The sequence below is a fragment of the Mus musculus genome, chromosome 4 (genome assembly GCF_000001635.26).
Source record: "Mus musculus strain C57BL/6J chromosome 4, GRCm38.p6 C57BL/6J".
NCBI lineage: Eukaryota > Metazoa > Chordata > Mammalia > Rodentia > Muridae > Mus > Mus musculus.
Window position 1 is genome coordinate 124,515,832 of NC_000070.6, and position 18,946 is coordinate 124,534,777.

At 48.9% G+C, this 18,946-nt stretch overlaps 1 long non-coding RNA gene across 1 annotated transcript in view; it reads right to left on the reverse strand.

The window, feature by feature from the left end:
- Positions 1–7,093: 7,093 nt before the first annotated feature.
- The window catches only part of Gm2164 (predicted gene 2164), a 134,563-nt gene continuing 122,710 nt past the window's right edge, over positions 7,094–18,946 (reverse strand). The window contains exons 4-11 of the long non-coding RNA NR_168006.1: positions 13,005–13,186; positions 12,622–12,812; positions 12,063–12,141; positions 10,489–10,676; positions 9,522–9,999; positions 8,908–9,145; positions 8,460–8,776; positions 7,094–7,750 (exon numbers count right to left, since the gene is read on the reverse strand). This is a non-coding gene — a long non-coding RNA (predicted gene 2164). The remainder of the gene's footprint in view (positions 7,751–8,459; positions 8,777–8,907; positions 9,146–9,521; positions 10,000–10,488; positions 10,677–12,062; positions 12,142–12,621; positions 12,813–13,004; positions 13,187–18,946) is intronic.

The window sequence follows — 18,946 nt, forward strand, 5'->3', positions numbered from 1 at the left end:
TCCCCAGTCCCCCATCCCTTCCTACCCATTTATCAAAGCCCTGGTCCTGATGCTAACACTGCTTTCTGCATGCTACACAAAAACATACAAGTCCAACACCACTGATGTCTCATGATTCACCAGCATTCCTTCCTATCAACTGCCTCTCTTCTGCTCAGATTTCCCAGCTCCACAAACTGAGTTGCTTCCATCCCTCTCTCCTTTACCTGATGGCCTCACGCCCCATTTCACAGAGAAATGGAAGTCATCTGAAAAGAATCCCACCTACAACCTGCCTATACCACATCCATCCCCGGGTACCACAGATGGGTCCTTCCTCCCAGCCCCCCTGGGCTTTGCAGCCCCTCCTCTCCCACCTGCTCAGAACCACTTACTCCATACTGTGCAGGCTCCCTCCTGTCTCTATCTTCGTCCTCTAATGATGTTTAGACATTCAAGACTCCATGGCAGAACAAGCCCTCTTGTGAGCCACACCCCCCACTATTATACAGTTGGTGCTCTCTCTTCTCTCTCTCTCTCTCTCTCTCTCTCTCTCTCTCTCTCTCTCTCTCTCTCTCTCCTCCACAGCCAAACTGTCCCGAGAGTGGTCTTTACTGCTATCTTTAGTATAAGGTAAGAGTCAGAATTGTGCACGCCTGAATCATAGTTTGAATTTGAACTAAGTTTGAATTCTAGCTCCCTTTCTTACCAGGTGTGTGACCCCAGGAAGACTACTAACCTCTCTTAGCTGTTTCTCTTCTCTCTTCCCAGGAGTCCTTGTAAGGAGTTACACACAGGCAGTGCATAGAACACAGCCCACCTGCAGTAAGGGTCTACCTGGGGTCACCACTATTGGCTGTCATTACTGATGCTGTGAATATTTCCGTTCATTTCAACCTTAAGTTTGCGTTTCCTTCTACCTCTTGGAGTGGTCCTTTCTGGTTTATTGGGGGGTTGTGTTATCCTTCTGCCTCAGACCTGGAGGTGAAACTTCACTATGGACGGCTCATACCTGCCATGAGCCACTGTTCTTGTGATATGCCTTGGACAATACCGGACATAACATATGGCACGGGATCTCTCCCCAGTGTGACAGTACTCAAGTGACAGGGTCTATAGGATGGACCCTATGAGAGGCACCAAGGCCACTAGTGACATCTCGTGAGGTGATTTGGGAACTCTGGCCTGTTCATGTACTCTCTTGCTTCTTGACTACAAGTGCATGGTTTGTTCCCGCACGTACTCCTGGACCACGGTCATCTAACCCTGCCCTCAGAGACTCACAACAATCGCTGCACCTTAGATTTGACTGGAACCAGCAAAACTGTAAACCAGAATCCTTCTCTTTTCCCCCCTTTATAATATTCTGTAACAGTGATTGAAACCTGACTAAGACTCTCTACAACTATGTCCAAGCAAATGCTCTCCTGTGGCCTTACATTAATATTCTACTCAGCATTCCACTGAGGTGTATCAAGAGCCAGCCTTAAGGGATGATGAGTTAAGGGCTGCTGAGATGGCTACACATGGGCGAAGGAGGTGGGAGGAGTCACTGGTCATCAAACCTGACAGCCTGAGTTTGGACTCTAGAGCCCAAATGGTGGGAGGAAGGTACTGACTCCCACAAGTTGTCTTCTGATCTCTCTCTCTCTCTCTCTCTCTCTCTCTCTCTCTCTCTCTCTCTCTCTCTCTCTCTCTCTTTCTCCCTCCTTTCCTCTCCTGCTTCTCCCTCCCTCCCCCTCTGTCTTCCATCCCCCTTCCCCTCCCCACTCTCTCATGCGTTCCTCTCTAATCTAATCTAAGCAACTATTCTGCTCACTTTCTCCCAGTCTCCAAGCTAGACCCTTCCTGACACTAATTTCCACCTAACATCAACACTGATCTGTTTTGTTTTGTTCTGTTTTATTTTGTTTTGTTTTGCGTTTGAGACAGGGTTTCTCTGTATAGCCCTGGCTGTCCTGGAACTCACTCTGTAGACCAGGCTGGCCTCGAACTCAGAAATCCGCCTGCCTCTGCCTCCCAAGTGCTGGGATTAAAGGCATGCACCACCACTACCTGGTGACACTGATCTTTTAAAGGCCTGGTTGCTCTCCACCGCTCAGCCCTGGTCTCTTTTCATTCGGATTTCTTCCTAGGCCCCACATAGTAGCGAATTCTGCTACCGTTCCTAGCTTCACAGCCTCTCTGCCTTCCAGTCCAACAGTCTCTTATCCTAAAATCTCTGCAAAAATACCAAGGTGCGTCAGTAGCTCCGGTCAGCCCATAAGCCTTTCCTGAACCCATGCATTGTGTCAACAGCACGCACAGCCTCTGTGCTCACTTCTGGAGCTAATGGGTAGACTCTTGTGTTAGTCTTTTTCCGTTGCTGGAACAAAATGCCCAAGGCTGGATAATTTGTATAGTAAAGAAGTCGATTTAGCTCACAGTTTTAGAGGTCCAAGAACACAGCACTGCCTTCTGCTCAGCCCTATCGAGGGCCTTCTGGCTGCATCGCAATGTAACAGGTGGCTTCACGACAAGAATATGTGCGAGCGGAGAAAACAGCCACATGGCAGGACTGGAAGCAACGGAGATCCTTTTATAGCAATCGCTTCTCACAGGAACTAAGTGGAGTCCATCAGAACTCCAGCCAGCCCCCAGTCATCAGGCTGCTCCTTGTAAAGGTCTTATCCCTCAACATTGTAACCTGGGAGCCAAGCTTCCAGCCTATAAGGCTTTGGGAGATACTTGCAGCATCCAAATGATAGCAAACCCAAGCAGGAAGAAGAGACTTGCAAATGCGAGGAGAAACAGTGCTGTCCGCTGTCTCTACAGCTAGATACTGACCTGCAGGATCCTCTGCAGCTGAGAATAAGGGAGAGAAGATATTCACAGGCAGACAATTTTGACATCAATTGGCTCTTATATTTCTACCCTCAGAGATGGCCTATGCATATTAGCATACTGGGCCACTTAGAGCTGCAGTAAGACACCCTTTTGGATATGCCCCCTTGGCCCGTGTGTGTGTGTGTGTGTGTGTGTGTGTGTGTGTGTGTGTGTGTGTGTGTGCCTGTGTGTACCTGTGTGTACCTGTGTGTGTGTGTGTGTACGTGTATGTGAATAGTCATACACCTATATATACATGCACACCGCACCAGAGGTTACCATCAGCAATCTTCTTCAAGCTCTGTCCATTTTGTTCAAGGTAGGATCTCTCACTGAACCTGGAGCTCAGCAATTTAACTTGGCCAGTGAGCCCTGGAGATCCCCCTGTCTCCACCTCTCCAGTAATTGGGTTACAGGTATATGCTGTTGTCCCTGGCTTTCTCTGTGGTTGGGGGGGGGGGATTCACACTCAGGTCTTCACCCTTACGCAGCAAGCACCTTACCCACTGAGCATCTCCCCAGCCGTATCTAGCTTTCTTCAAACCCCCATCTCTCATCTGTATTTGTTTGCAAATCATCTCCCTCCACATTCTGCTATAGAGTTCACTTTCCCACCACCACCAGGGGCTCCTTTGTCAGCTTGTAACATCGTCCTCTTCCCCGACTTCGGGTACTCCCACAAGCCACTTTACACACCTTTGTTCTAATCCCAAGTCTCCTGTGGGCTGGACAAACAATAATGGAACCTAACCAAACTACTCACAAAGACGAGGTTGTTCATAAGTACCTACCGTCACGTGAGGGACACACGCATGTTCTATGGCACTATATCTTGATGGTGCTGATAAGCCTGGCTCTTCATCCTTGACTAGGGTACTTGAGCTGCCAGAGGAGCCAAGTTCTAGACATATGCTATGCCATTCTGCCCTCATCTCTCTCTGTTACATTCAGCAGAAAGGCAGAAGCTAGTCAGGTCAGTCTGTGGTCCCGTCTCCATGTGGTCCCTGCCATGGGTCACCCAGGCAGCACCAAGAATTCCCCCAGGACAGCCCAGGTAAGCTGAGATCTAAGCACTGCAGATGTGGTTCAACAAGAAAGTCCTCTGTCACACCTGGAACAGCTATAACTGTCAGGTGACAGAAAGATCAGCATAAAAATATTATAAAGCAGAGCCCAAGAGAGGTTCCAGAGCAGAGTATAGCCATAGGTGACTGTGTGTGTGTGTGTGTGTGTGTGTGTGTGTGAATATGCACATATACAGACACGGAAACAGAAGTGTGGGTTTGCGAAGCACAGGAAGACATACAGAGAGGGCTCTGTGTAGAGGAGAAAGGGGGCAACAGACTGGCTGATCTGAGCTGAGGAAAGGTGCGGACAGCCCTGTGGCAGAGCCCCATGGGGCCATTGTCCTGAAGTCTAGAACAGAAGATGTGGCTGTGACTGTGGTCTGGCACGTGGGTTTCTCTCCTGCCTGGCTCATGAGCCTCTGAAGTATTCTGACCCACGGATGAGTCTGTGGTCTGATTTGTGGTCTCCCAATGTGGTCTGCCACAGATCCACATACGGACAAGGAGTCCAGAATCAGGTCAGGCCCAGGGATGTCAGATGACAGGGGCTGGGATGCACTGTCCCTTCCACAGCCTTTTAGGGGGTTGGGGGAGGCGTTGGCGGCTCCTGTGAGTTATGACTTTTATTATGCAGAAAACAGGCACATTAACTTCAGGTCCTTTGAAAAATGTGGTCCTGTAATCAGAGTCTGTGTCTGTCCTGATGCACGGTGGCACCAGGCCAGGGAAGTGCAAGGATGAAATAAACATTTAGAGAGACAACTGCATTTGCAGATCTAAGAATTGAGTTATATGCATTTCTGACAGCTTCCTGAATCACAGCCCACGTCTCCGCCTGGCGAAACTGGGACCTGGCCCTTTAACTAGACTCCATTTCACATAATTAAAGACTCACAAAATTAAATGGCCTGCATGGAAAGTGGCTTTCAGTGGACTAAATGCCGGGAGCAATCTCCTCGCCGGAGTGGAGAAGTGACACTAGTGTGCAGATCGATATCATCTCTGTTATTAATATCAAAAGCACATTACTTTGTTTTTGCCTGGCTCCCCTCCAAGCCTCCGGCCCTGCCTCGGAGCAGCCATTTGCTCGGGCCATAATTTACTTTGGTGAGTTTTTAAGGTATTGTTTTGTCAGGACCAATCACCGTGACGTTATAAATGGCTGGGAGGACCTGCGCTCTCCCTCCATGGCATATGCAGCGAAATTAATTTTTAAAAGTTTCACGTCAATTACTCCTGTCCTTGAGTTATGCAAGGGGACAAAGGAGCGGAGACGTAAGGATGTGAGTGATCTCAAACCGATGAGCTAACGACACACAGAGGGCCTAGGCTGCGGACCAGAGCAGACATGACACTATCTTTAATTGATGCATTGAATTAAACAACGCTAAAGCCAAATAAATATTGACCACTTAGCAAAAGAACCATTGATTTTTATGATGGACAACAACGCCATCCTTCACTCTGCCTGCTGGGGGTGGGGTTGGAGTTGGGGGGTCTCCTTGGTTCCGGAACAGACCCTAGGCTGGATGACAGGGGGAGCGACCATAACAGTTTGGTAGAACTTGGCAACCTGTGTATGAATGTTCTCCATGTTTCTTGCTCTATCTGACCCAAACTCCCTTGCTCTGGTCAAACCATCATCCTATTCTTATGTCGTACTCTGCAGCCCTCGAGTATGGCCCTGCCTCCTCTTCTGCTGCAGCTCTCATAGTTAGTCCAGAGGCCCCAAACCTTGCACTGGAATCTCCACCTGCCTGCCTCCTCTGCTTTGCCCCAGAACCAAACTGCACAGCTAACCTCAGCCCTGCACACAGAATAGATCGCTCACCTCCTTCTCTGCCTGAAAATCAAGAGGACACAGGATGGGATGGTGAACACAGAGCCCTGTGCCAAAAGAGAGAACTAGATCTCCCACCTACACTCACCCAAGATGAGCCTGCTGCTTTTCCAGACAACATGGAGCTGCAGTCTCCTGGATACTTGATGGGCAGATATTAGAGTCAGACTTGAATATAGGAGGGAGTGCTCTGAGCCTGCAGACGTTCTAGTCTGTTTCACCTCACACTGCTGACGGTACACCGCTACCCCCAAATTCTACCCCACCCTTCCCCAGAGCGCAGACTCCATGGATCCATTTCTGATGGATTCTAGACCCTCCTGGCTCTGGCACACAATAGGCTTCTTGAGAACTACTTGTAGAATGAGTGAATACTGTGAACGAGTCATTAAAGGGTGAAATTTTCCATTGTCTTTTGAGAGGAACAGACCACCTGGTACCCATTACCCCAGAGCCACCTGTCACAATGCCTGCAGTCTGGGAGGATGTAGCAAGAACAGGACAAGTGACAGCCTTGGTCAAGTCAGAGTAGACGCCAGCTGTCTGTGTCAGGGGTTAGCCATGGCAGAATCTAGATGGTCTTGAACCTCCTGACCACACTGGGCTCCAAGATGTTTGAGCAAAGCAGATGTGGATTTTACTAGAGTTGTGGCAAGGATCTTTGTCTCGACCTGTACTCTGATGTCAGAAGCCAAAAGAGAGTTATCCTGTCTGTAGCTCAGTATTGATGAGCCTCTCAGCTATGGAGGGTTCTCTTCCCAGATGCATTGTGATGTGTGTGTGTGTGTGTGTGTGTGTGTGTGTGTGTGTGTGTGTGTGTGTGAACTGAGGCTTGAAGAAGTGAACCACTTACCCAGGAACTTAGCATCTTTACCAAATGGAGGGTTCAGTTATTTACTTGTTTCTCCTTCTCCATTCTGGCTACTCCTGTAGTTAAATATGGAGATCTTAGGATGCCATTTCTAGCATTTACTCAGAGGTTGCCAAGCCCTTGAAGCCCTAGTCAATCTGTGCCATGCACACAAGGCAGCCCAGTGTAAGAACAGGTCACAACATGGTACTCAGGGTGTGCTGGGCAGGAGGAGGTGCACACCCCATGCAGAGTGAACAGTGGCCTTCAGTCCAAGCTGGACTTTGCCACCGTGAGAAGAGGGGCAGCTGAGTTAGGCAGCTAATTCACTAACCCTCATCAACAAGCATTTGCCGAAGCAACAGGCAAGACTCAGAGCACAGATGCCTCAGCAAGCTCGCAGGTGACCGGATATTAGCTGCTATGGGTGTGGTCATGCCACCGCTGATACACCCATTTGGTCCTTAGGTGGGATAAAGAGACAGGACATCGTTTCAATTGTCTTTAACTTTTATTTGCATGTATCTCAGGCAAGGAAATGAGCTTTTAAATACACTCCCGGCTTATGGGGAAAGATGCATAATTCTACATCAATAGATTAATTAGGATAGAGAAAACAACCACCAGACCTGGGAAGCATCTGTGACAAACAGATTTCTAGTCGTACGTGAACATGCACAGGAACCCACAAAGCATCCCGGAAGTGTACATTTTCAAACGCAAGTATTTACAACATGTATTCTAGCAACTAGAATACATATATATATATATATATATATTAACAAACATTTGTCTCAAGGTAATACAGGAATACAGGACCAGCTCTTGAGAGATATCTATTCAAATTTTAACTCTCACGGGCTATGCTTTTAGAAAACACTGAGGGGCCCTCCAGAGGCCAGAAGTCCCACAAAGTGTGGATTTGCTAGAGCCTCACCAGGAAGAACAAACAGTGCAATGCTTCTAATCTTGTTTGTTCAAACAAAGGGGACTCGCTAACGCAGTGCTTCTGCTAGCGACTCGAGTGCTCAAATAACTCACGTTAGCCCAGAAAGCATTTGCCAGGCATCCCTCCCAGACCAGGCTAGGGAAGGTCTGTGGTCTCCAAGACCATCAGAGTTAGATCTTCATGTTGGAAGGACTCCTGACCTAGTGGAAAGAGGGACGAGAAACACACTGTATGAGCCTGTTGTTAGAACTGGTAATGGCAGTGAGGGTGTGAATTTATCCTGCCACGGGTGAGGGAGAAGGGCTCCCCAGAAGGATACCCAGGAGCTGGGTTCTGAGGACTGAACAGGAACTTTGAAAAGGTAAGGGATAAAGTTATTCCTGGAACGCGATGTGTCGGTGTAAGACCTAAAGGAGCTAGGATGGGATACTGAGTATCTGTAGAAGACTGTGATGTTGGACTAGTAACTGGCACAATTATTTTTTTCATGTGTATGTGTGTGTGTGTGTGTGTGTGTGCGTACATGCTTGCAGGAAAGTGTGTGAAAAGCTAAAGACAACTTTCGGTGATGTCATCAAGAACAGCATCCGCCTCCTTTGAGATGGAGTCTCTCCTGAACCTGAAGTTCACTTATTTGCCTAGACTGACTAGCCAGCTCGTCCCTAGAAGTCTCTTGTCTCCATCTCTCCAACCTAAGGATTACAAGCTCATGGCACCATGCCCAGCTTGTTTGACTGAACTCTGCTCTTCATGTTTACACGCAGGCACTTAAATAATGACTGCTCCATCTTCTGACCTCAGAGCTCTTAATGGTCTCTCTGTTATCAGTACAAAAGGCAGAGAGAGACATATAAATCAAGTCAGAGTTTTCCCTAGACCCAAGCCCCCAAGAGCTGCTATTGTACTTACGGGGAAATAGAAAGTGTCACCAAGATCCTGCCTGTTGTCACCGCTAAGGCCAGCCTCCTCTGGTTCCTGGAGTCGGAAAAGTTCTCTCTAACCCCAGGGCCTTTGTACTTCCTGCTCACTGAGCATGGGATGTTCTTCATCTAGATCTTCCTATGAATGGCTTCATCACACTCAAATCCTCCTGCAGATGATGGGATCTCTGTCTGCAAACCAAAGCAATGGCCAGTCCCTTTCCATCATGCCTCGTGTTTTACTGGCATCAAGGCCTGTGTTGCTCACTAAAAGCCGGCACGTCTATCCATTCAGTGTGGTAACCTCTGTAGAGAGGACAGACCGGTCAGCTGGGGTCACTGCTGTGTTCCCAACCTAGGAGAGCCTAAGAGCTCAGAAACTACTTGCTGAATGAATCAACAAATGAATGAGAGGAGGAATAAATAAATGCACCCACCCAGGAGAAGAGCTGAGAGCAGCCTTCGGGCATCAGCAATGTTTAGGAAGCAGGGAAACTGGAGGAGTAGGCTGCTTTTCCTGCCGAGCCTGGTTGTGAGCAGGAAGGCAGACCACTGTACAGCAAGGATGGAGGGACAGGGATGCACTGGGGGGGGGGGGGGCTGGAGAATGTCTAAGTGGATCCAACTCAGCATCCTGGGCCAGACTGCTCTTCACTCCATGGTGCTGGCAGGAGGCTGGTGGGAAAAATTGTGGATGGGGTTGATAGAAACCTTAAGGACCAGTTGTACACAGCAGCCTATAGATCCTCCCCTCCCACCTGCGCATCTCTGCATTGCAGGGAAGGACAAGTTCAAGACTGAAACCAGAAGGGACTCGGGACAACCCAGGCCAGGCTAGAATGCTTACACTCCACCTAACTCGGTTCTTGCTTGCACACAGAACAATTCCTATCAAGAGTCTACCAAATCTCACCTCTGCCCTCAAAGGCCAGTAGGGGAAAGAGACTTCTAGGAGCTTCTCCTGACCCTCCTCTGCTCCTGCCAACCCTTGCCAAGCTGGGTTTGCAGGTCATCCCTCTCCAGCCTGTATCCCAGTCACTCTGACCCTTACCTCGGGAAGCAGCTCAGTCAGTTACTAGGAAGCCTCCTTCAACCTGCTTCCACATCTGTAAAATGGGGGCAATAGCAGACACCTTTGCGAGGGTGTTCTGAAGCTTTCTGGAGAATGTCTGCAGCTGGTGAGTGATGGGTGTTTCACAGATACTAGACAGGATGGCAGCAAAGAGGAAACATTTCCGAATCTCCCCCAAATGCCTGCCAGGTGGCTAGGTGGGCGGCCGCTGGTGAGAAAACAAAACAACGAAACAAAAACTCGGGCCTCAGAATCCAAAATCCTGGCTCTGACACTGTTATTTGAGCAGGTGTCACACACTCTCAGGCCCCTCCCTCCTGCAGGATGGAGTTCCTAAAACCATCCTCAGAGGACTGCTGGGACTGACAGTATTCAGTCCTCGTTCCAGTGAATCAAGAATATGTCAGACACCAGCCTGAGCGCTAAGTTAGACTTCGGATGATCCAGGGTCTGATGCCTGTAAGGAGAAAGAGAAGAGGGCGGGGATGAGAAACAGCAACTGGGACAGCTCAGGTCATGCAGGCATGCAGGCTCATCCTCAACAGGATCCATCCATGGCCTGCTCTGTGCCAGCCCTCCAGACAGACAAGTGAGACGCTTGCCCTAATGACATTACTAACTGTTAGCTAATGTGCACGAGTGTTGACTGCATGACCTTGGCCTTAAGTTCTTCACACTTCCCAAAGCCCAGGTACAACTGACAGCTATCTCCCACAGTGGCAGCCAAGATTCTGTGAATTAATGTGCTAGGAGCGTGGAGCAGAGAGGCCTGGCATCTCACATGTGGTCAATAAATGGGAGCCCTAATTCTATTTATCAGCTCAAGAGGTAACACCAGGCGTTTAGAGCCCCGAGTGTTTGATCTTGTTTAATCATTTAATCCAGGGAGACAAGTATTAAGACACGGCATGCGAAACCCGCCTATAAACTTAAAAGCTTTGCACACGTGAGTGCTTGCTGGTGTTTCACAGGGGCTGGACAGTGACCGGAAGGCATGGAGTAGTCAGCGTGAGACTGGATCAGCCAGGAACACTTCTGGAAGGTGAGTCGGGTCGTTTGGGGAGTAGGGCAGTCTCCTGCCAGTGTCAGAGGGCAGGAGGAACCACCCTTCTGCAAACCGGGATGCTTCGGCGGCTGCAGATTCAAACAGGGCAATTTAAAAACATGTAAAAGGCATAAAGCAAGAGCAGCTGTGCACAGCTGCCGCCAAACGCTCCATCGCTGCCAGGCTTTGGACTCTAAATGACAATAAACCTTCCACCCCTTATAAATTAAGCAGACTTTCAAAAAAACCATATCTCCTCCTGCAACTTTTTATGGCTGTTTGGCAACTTTAATCATTTTGCAAAATGCAATTCCTGGCCATAAATTCTCTCCCAAGTACAGATTTAGGGAGATCTAGAGGACTGCGGCGGGTTGATAGGTAAGTTTTAATCTGACAAGGCCAAAAAGTCTATTAGATTTATAGGGAGGTAGCAGATACCCTGTAATTACACCAGGCTCGACCTCCCGGGAATCTCGAATGCATGGGGCTGGGGGTTGGGGGGAGAGAATGGGAAGGAAGCAGCCGGGGCAGCTGCAAGGGCAGGCCAGAAGTCCCATGGTTCATCTCCCTGACCTGGCCTTTCCAGCCCAGGCCATGGTCACTTCCTGCACAGGCTCTCATTTTGGGTTCCAGGTCAGTGAAGCCCGTAATTGATGCTCACACTCATGCATACCTCATCCACTGTGCCTGTGGCCGGAGCCCGTTATGAAGAGCCAAGCGCTCTGAAGGAGGTCACAGATCCCTGAGCAGGACGCGGAGTGAATGAAAGGCCCTGGGTTTCATTCAATTACACATTCAACAAGCAACGCTCCCTGGATTTGTGCTTTGTGTCGCAGGCTGTGTGAGACAGCAGGACAGGGCCGTAGAATGTGTGTCACTTTTGTATTGTACAAGACATACTGCTAAGGGCCATAGGATACAGGCTCCAGTTCTAGACACTCCATCCTGGAGAGGACCTGTTCGGCATGCTCAGGGACATGACACTGATGGCCCAATGCTAACGTGTTGACTGATATCTCTGTAGCTTCAACTTCAGCTCATGTCCGGGAGCTTGGTCTAATAGGAACAAACTGACAGCCTATGGGCCAGCACAGAGCTTTAAAATGTATAAATGTAACTTGCATCTTCTCTCCCTTATCTTTTTCTTCCCTCTCCTTCCTTTTTCTTTCTTTTCCACGTATTACCCTTTCTCATTATTTCATATCCGGAGAATAAATTTACATTTTGCTTGGCTCTCTAGTGTGAGCTCCAGGCTCTGGAGAGAGCTAAGGATGGCTAATGGGGAAGTAAAGGGTGGCCTGGGACAGGAGCCGTAGCATCCAACCCATAAGCCCCTGGTAGCACGACAGACAGAAGAACTAACTGACAGGAGACACTAGGCAGATGATACTAGAGTCCTTATCTTGGACACCGAGAACCTGCTATGTCACTTGGCCCATGGGGAATTAAGGCTGTGGGTGAAGTGAGTTGCTAACCTGTTGGCTTTACCACAGAGAGCTTGTCCTGGAGTCACCTGCATGACCCAGTGTTGTCACGTGTCCTGGCAAAGTGGAACTGGAAGGAAGAAGACGAGTCAAGTCAGAGTGATGTCCCATGAGACAGATGTGACCAGTCAGGGCTGGCTCCGTGTGATGTAGGAAGGGATCGTAGCCAAAGAAACTAGGGCTACAAGGAGATAGAGCCACCCCTCGGCCTTTTAACCCCACCCACACCCTGATTTTAGTCCAGTGAAAACTTAGACGTTTGATCCTCAGACCATAAGATGGGGAATATGTGCCAAGACTGACAAGTACGGGAAGCCAGGACAGCAGCAACAAACGAGTGTCACTGAAGCCGAGGCCGGGTAAAGAGAGCCACACCCAGGGTCATCCCCCGTGGTCCTCACTGCAGTTTACATGCACCCACATGAAGGGCGTGTGAACATTCAGAGTATGTGAAGGTGGCCTTCCTGTGGGCACAGGGTACAGACAGAAGCTGCCAGAGGAAGACAAGTCCCAAGTGGGTTATTTAGGGTGGCAGGGGTTAGTGGCTCACCAGGGCCAGGGCATGTCCTGAGAGTCTTCTGAGGTTTGTCTTCACTGGCAACCCTGGGTGTTGGATCACATGGTGTCTATGACCAATTCCACAGTGCTCCTGCCTTCCCCTGTTGAACCCCTACCAGGATCCTTGACCTCACATTCCTCCATTGGTACAGTGAGGGCAGTTACTGCTCTTCTTGGGTTATTCTGTGGGTCAGGTGAGAAAGTTCACAAAACGCAGGGACCGTGAGTACCTGGTACTGAGAGCACTCACTGCTAACCTTGTCAGATATGATGTAAAGGCTTGAGGGTCACTCAGCAACCCAGGCCCCTGGTATTCATACCCCTGTACTATCCCCTCCCATATATGTTAGCAGAACCTGTCACTCATTAGTAAACCTGGAAAGGTGACAGTGTCCCTCCATACTTCATGATCACTATGTATCATATAAGCTCTGTCTTAGGAACAGGTTCTTGCTTGATGTAGTCAGCAGCCATGCTGAAGAAATTCCCAGGGCCAGTGACCATGGGCCACTCAGAATTGAGGGTCTCCTTGGCAGACAACCAGCCAGCGTCAGATCCTGAAAGGAAACAAAAGTCAGCAAACTGCAGAGAGTTCTTGAAAGCAGACACCCACCACCACCACCACGGCCACCACCATCGCCACCGCCACCACCATCACCATCGCCTCCAACATCACCACAACCATCACCACTGCCATCAACAATGTCACCACTACCATTCCCACTGCCATCGCCTCCCAACTTTACCACCATCACCACTGACATTGCCACCGACATCACCTCTACCACCACCCACAATTTGAGCCTCCCAATCGATGACATTTGATGGAGCTCTGTGAGACCCCAGAAGAGCAACCCGATAAGTCATCAGCCCACCCCTGAAGCACAGTGGCTCCTATTACACAAGTGGAAACTGAGGGTTAAAAAAAGAGGATCCAGGAGTCCTACAGCTAGTTAATGGCACAGCTAGAGCCCAGCCCATGGCTATCCAATTCTAGAACCATTGTTACTAACCCCCCCCCCCACCAAGCTGCTTCGCTCCTCCAGAACAGCCAGCTCACCCATCACCAGACCTCCAGGTGCCGTTCTCTCCCTCTTGGCTTTCGTGTTCCTTCACACCCTCCCTCTGTTCCCTTTCTCTCCTCCGGGTCCCTTCCTATTTGTCTTAGTTAGGGTTTTACTGCTGTGAACAGAAACCATGATTAAGGCAACTCTTACAAGGACAACATTCAATTGGTGCTGGCTTACAGGTTCAGAGGTTCAATCCGTTATCATCATGGCAGGAAGCATGGCAGCATCCAGGCAGGCATAGCGCTGGAGATGCTGAGAGGTCTACCTCTTGTTCCAATGGCAACCAAGAGAAGACTGACTCCCACATAGTTGGAAGGAGGGTCTAAAAGACCACTCCTACAGTGACTTCCTCCAACAAGGTCACACCTCCTAATAGTCCCATTCCCTGGGCCAAGCATATTCAAACCACCACAACCACCCACACCCCACTATAGAAGAGTCACTTCATAATACTCCCCACCTGACTATACTTCTGTCTTCAAGGCCTCCCCTCTTGATTCCTCCATGACAGCAAGAGGGCACCTATACAACTTTGCTTTACCTGGCCAAGCCTGAGATACCCATGCCACTCTCCTGTAATGCCACCAGAGAGGCTGAGTTCCCCGACAGGGACTCAGGCAGGATTTCACACAGACTCTCAGACAGGTCTTCAAAGCTCAGAGCCAGTCCCAAATCTCGTCATCTTAAAGGCAGGGCTAACGGAAAGTGCCCCCCTTGGCTGCTGTCGTCCATCAGTGGCCCTCCAGCCCTACCGCCCTTCCCCTGAAGGAAAGAGGGGCTTCTTTAGAGATGGCAACAGAATAAAATATAGATAAGCATTAGTCAAATGAAATTAATGCTTCCAATATTGTTTTAGGGTTGCTCATATGCATCAAGCGTTTATGAAGTTGCCGTTTATCACGTGAGAATATTGCAGTTATATATTAGCTGACTGTCTGGTGACCACTGCAATGGCTCTCCCTGGACCCCAGGTCGCCCTTCACAGGCGGAGTCAGCCTTGGCGACATCCATCTCTTTCCTCTGCTGACATGTCCCCAGATACTGATAAAAGGCCTTGCCCCCAACAACATATGAATATTTAAATGACAGTTAATTATTCAGCATATAATGATATGATTAGCATCCGCTTTATTGCTGGCTGTGGGCCCAGCCAAGTCTTGCCCCACACCGAGGGGGTGATGAAGAAATGCCAAAAAACGCAGGCAAGCCCCAGGTCTGTGGCATCTGCAGGGACCCGTTTGGTATTTGGGGGAAATGACCCTGAGGACATCCACAGCTGTTCTGTGTCAGGTTGCACATGGGGTCTGGGAAGGAAATCCAACTAGCAGGGCCTCAGAGTCTGCCAGGGGCTCCCTTTCGCCCTGCCGAGGGCTCTACAGTGGCACCATTGGATTCGGAAGCATCATGACATCTTGACCTTCCCAACCGTCTCTCCCTTAGAAATGAAGGAAATGACGTTTCAGGTGAATTGATACACGCAAGGTCACAGAGGGGTATGAAGGGCCTGGGGTTTGAGCCCTTGACTCCTGCGAGCTTGCTCTACCAGCTACAAGCAAAGCTTGTGCAGCACACAGGACCGAATACTGAGACGGTGGTGCAAGCACAGGACCTGAAGCCAGTGAGGCTACGTTTGGATGGAGATGAGCTGGGAGCAGATTCTGCAAGATCGCACTGGAGCTGGGCATCTGGGAATAAATTAACGTGGGGTGCTGAGGCATCCAGGCTAAACAACCTCAAAGAAGCAAAAGGTACTGGGTGCAAAGGTGAGGGGCACCGGAAGGGAATGCACATGTAAAATCTGGGGAGGAAAGGGTCTCGGGGGAAGGTTACGAGGAGCCAAGATGTAACTGAGTGGTAGAGGGCTCATACAGCCAGCACGTAGGAGATGGAAGTGGGCAGGTCTCTGTGGGTTTGAGGACAGCCTGATCTATCCAGAAAGTACCAGGACAGCCAGGGTTATGTAGTGAGTCCCTATCTCAAAAAATAAACAAAAAAAAATTTAATTTCTTTTCCCACCTTGATACCTCTGAACCTCAGCTTTTCAGCTATAAAGTAAATACCCTTTCCTCAAAATGTTTTTTTGTGGGTCCAGATAAGATACTCTGCCAAGGGGGCCAGCGAGATGGCTTAGCAAGTAGAGGTGCTTGCCGTGCAAGCCTGGTGACCTAAGTTCAATCCCTGGAATCTACAAAAAGGCAAAAGGAGAAAACTGACTCCACAAAGTTGTCCCCTGACATCCACATGCATGCAATGGCATGTGTACCCCCATGCATCTCTCTCTCTCTCTCTCTCTCTCTCTCTCTCTCACACACACACACACACACACACACACACACACACACTCACACAAGTAAGTGATATTTTTCCAAGAAGTTCCTCAAAGGGCTGGCATAGAGCAGGTGATCTTATTAAATCTCTGTCATGTTTTCAAGTTGTACATCAAGGAAGTTCAAAGATCAAGGCCTGGGAGCACATGCTGTAATCTAAGACTGTATGGGGCTGAGGCAGAAGGAGCAGGTGCTGCAGCCTAGCCTGGGCTACATAGCATAATCTGTCTCAGAAAAGGAAAGAAGGAAGGAAGGAAGGAAGGAAGGAAGGAAGGAAGGAAGGAAGGAAGGAAGGAAGGAAGGAAGAGTTCAATAAGTTTGGGCACAGTCCTGGTGCACAGCAACATTGGCCACCCAAACGCCCAGGACCTTGTGCAGCTTGTCCACCCACAGCCTCAGCAGCCAGGTACTGACAACTAGGACTAACCAGTTTAAGACAAAATCAGGGGTTGAGGAGCAAGTTAAATTTTACCAGGAGAAAACAAGTCAGTAAATTTAACAGGAGATCTGTACCAAACCAAAAGGCCTATAGCTTTCAAAAGTTAAATATGGTAAGAAAAAAAAAAGGTAAGAGGGTTATTCTTAAAAGATAAAACATAAAACATAAAGAAGTATTACCTGGGAAGATGCTAGTTCTAATGTGTGTGCATACACATATTCATATGTGTGAGGCTGCACGTGTGCATGCATACATGCATGTATAAAGCTGCATGTAGGCACATGCATTCATATGTAGAAGCTACCATGTAGGCACACACATGTTCATATGTGCAAGGCCATGTGTGTATACATACATGTTCATATATATGAAGCTATGCACATACATGCACACATTCATTTGTGTGAGGTCGCACATATACACACACGTTTATATGTGTAAGGTTGCATGTATGCACACAGATATTCCATACGTATGAGGTTGTACATGTACATGCAGTTGTTCATATGTAAGGCTGCATGTGTGCATGCATGTTGTGAGGAGACTAGAGTACAACCTCAAGTGTAACCATTCCTTAAGTATCATCTACCTTTTAAAAATAATTTCTAAAGATATATTTTATTTTTGTTTTTACTTTTTATTTTTATTTTATTTTATTTTTATTCATGTGTATATTTAAGTCTGTGTGTGGATGCTGCATGTGTTCAGGTATGTGTGGAAGCCAGAGAGGGTGTCTATCCCCTGGAGCTGCAATTACAAGTGATTGTGAGCTACCTGCCTTGGGTGCTGGGAGCTGACTGGAAGTTCCCTAAAAGAGCAGTAAACACTTTGAAGCCATAGCCATCTCTCCAGCCCCAGGCACCATTTTTTTCAGACAGGTTCTCTCACTGGCCTGGAGCTCAAGTAGGCTAAGCTGGCTGTCCCACAAGCAGGGAACTGTCTGTCACCACCTCCCCATCCCTGGGATTACAAAGTGTCACCACCATACCCACCTTTTATTAAATAGGTTCTGGGGATTGAACTCAGGTCCTCATGCTTGCGTAACAAGCACTGAACCATCCTCCCAGCCCAGAGTTCAAATTATTTAAACAAAAGATATAAAACATTATTTTAGAACAGTTGAGAAAGACGACTGAACTCGAGCGCTCCTTTGGAACTGCTGTTGATCTTCTCACACGAGACATTATGACTGTAAAGGATGTTCCTATTCTTAGGGTCATCAGGAGTATTTGGAGATGAGAGCCACAATATCCAAACTCACCTGGAAATACTATATCAAAAAGAGCCGGCTGTAACAATGTAGCAAAGTTTCAACAGACTCTGCAAACAGGCTTCATGGGTAATAATGTCACTATTCTTCCAAACTTGTCCATAGGTTTGAAGATTTCCAAAATTAAAAGTCAAGGGTGAAGGGAGAAAGTGCAGGACCCAGACTGGCCGGAAGCGAGCTCAGCCAGCTGCAGGGACCCCGCCTAGCCAATGCAGCCCGGCCACCCATGGCCAAGGGCTGAGTCACCATTGCAAAGAGTCCTGCCCCCAAGGGCTGCAAACCGGAGAGGGCAGAGGGTCAGGGGCCCAGCTGGAGACCCACTTCCCCTAGTAGGCCTCTTGAAAAGGTCAGCTCCCCAGACATCAAGAAGGAGCCCTGTCCCTGTGGAAAGCTGGAGCCAGAAACCGGCCTGTGAGGCTCACTGGGAGGTGATCACATGGACACTTGTCCCTTGAGACAAACCACTCTTGTTCCCCCACCCCCACCCCCGCATGAGCTTTAGGTCCCTGGTGCAAGAGTTTCCTTCGGTTCCTCTTCTATAGGCTCCAAAGCAGCCACCACCCACTCCTGCCTGCAGAAGGGTAAGAGAAGAGTTGTCTGACCGACCGACCATGGTGGGCTCAAATCACAGCAACATCTGGGCTGCAAGGGCTGGGCCAGGTTCCCAAGTGGAACAAACTAAAAAACTATGGACTTCAGCTCTCTTTCAGAGATTCCCAAATGATATTAATACCTCAGGGGCTGAGAGTCCTCAAGTCAAAGAGACTCATGGCCCTTTTTTAACAGATATTTCTCCAACTGACTGCCCCGCCCCCAAACTCTCTTTCACTGCCCTACGATGCTCCAGCCACACAATGTCAGGATGCCTTCAGGAAGTTTTGCTAAAAGCTGTCTTTTGGCTTGGTATGGTTTGAATCCAGAACATTACCACAGACTCTCGTTTTAAGTGCTTGGTCCCCAGCTTGTAGACCTATGTTTTGGGCAGTGGAGCCTTTCGAAGAGGGAACCTGGCTGTTGGGAGTATGACTGTCACTAGAGACAAGCCTCTGACACTTATCCCAGCTGGCTGTTTCGGCTTTCTGGTCTACCACCACAGGAACACCAGCTACTTCACGCTCTTGCCACCATAGATGGAGCTGCCCTGCCCTGCCTTCCTTGAGAGGAAGCATTGAGCTCTCCAGAATCCCTGAGCCACGATAGACCTTTTCCTC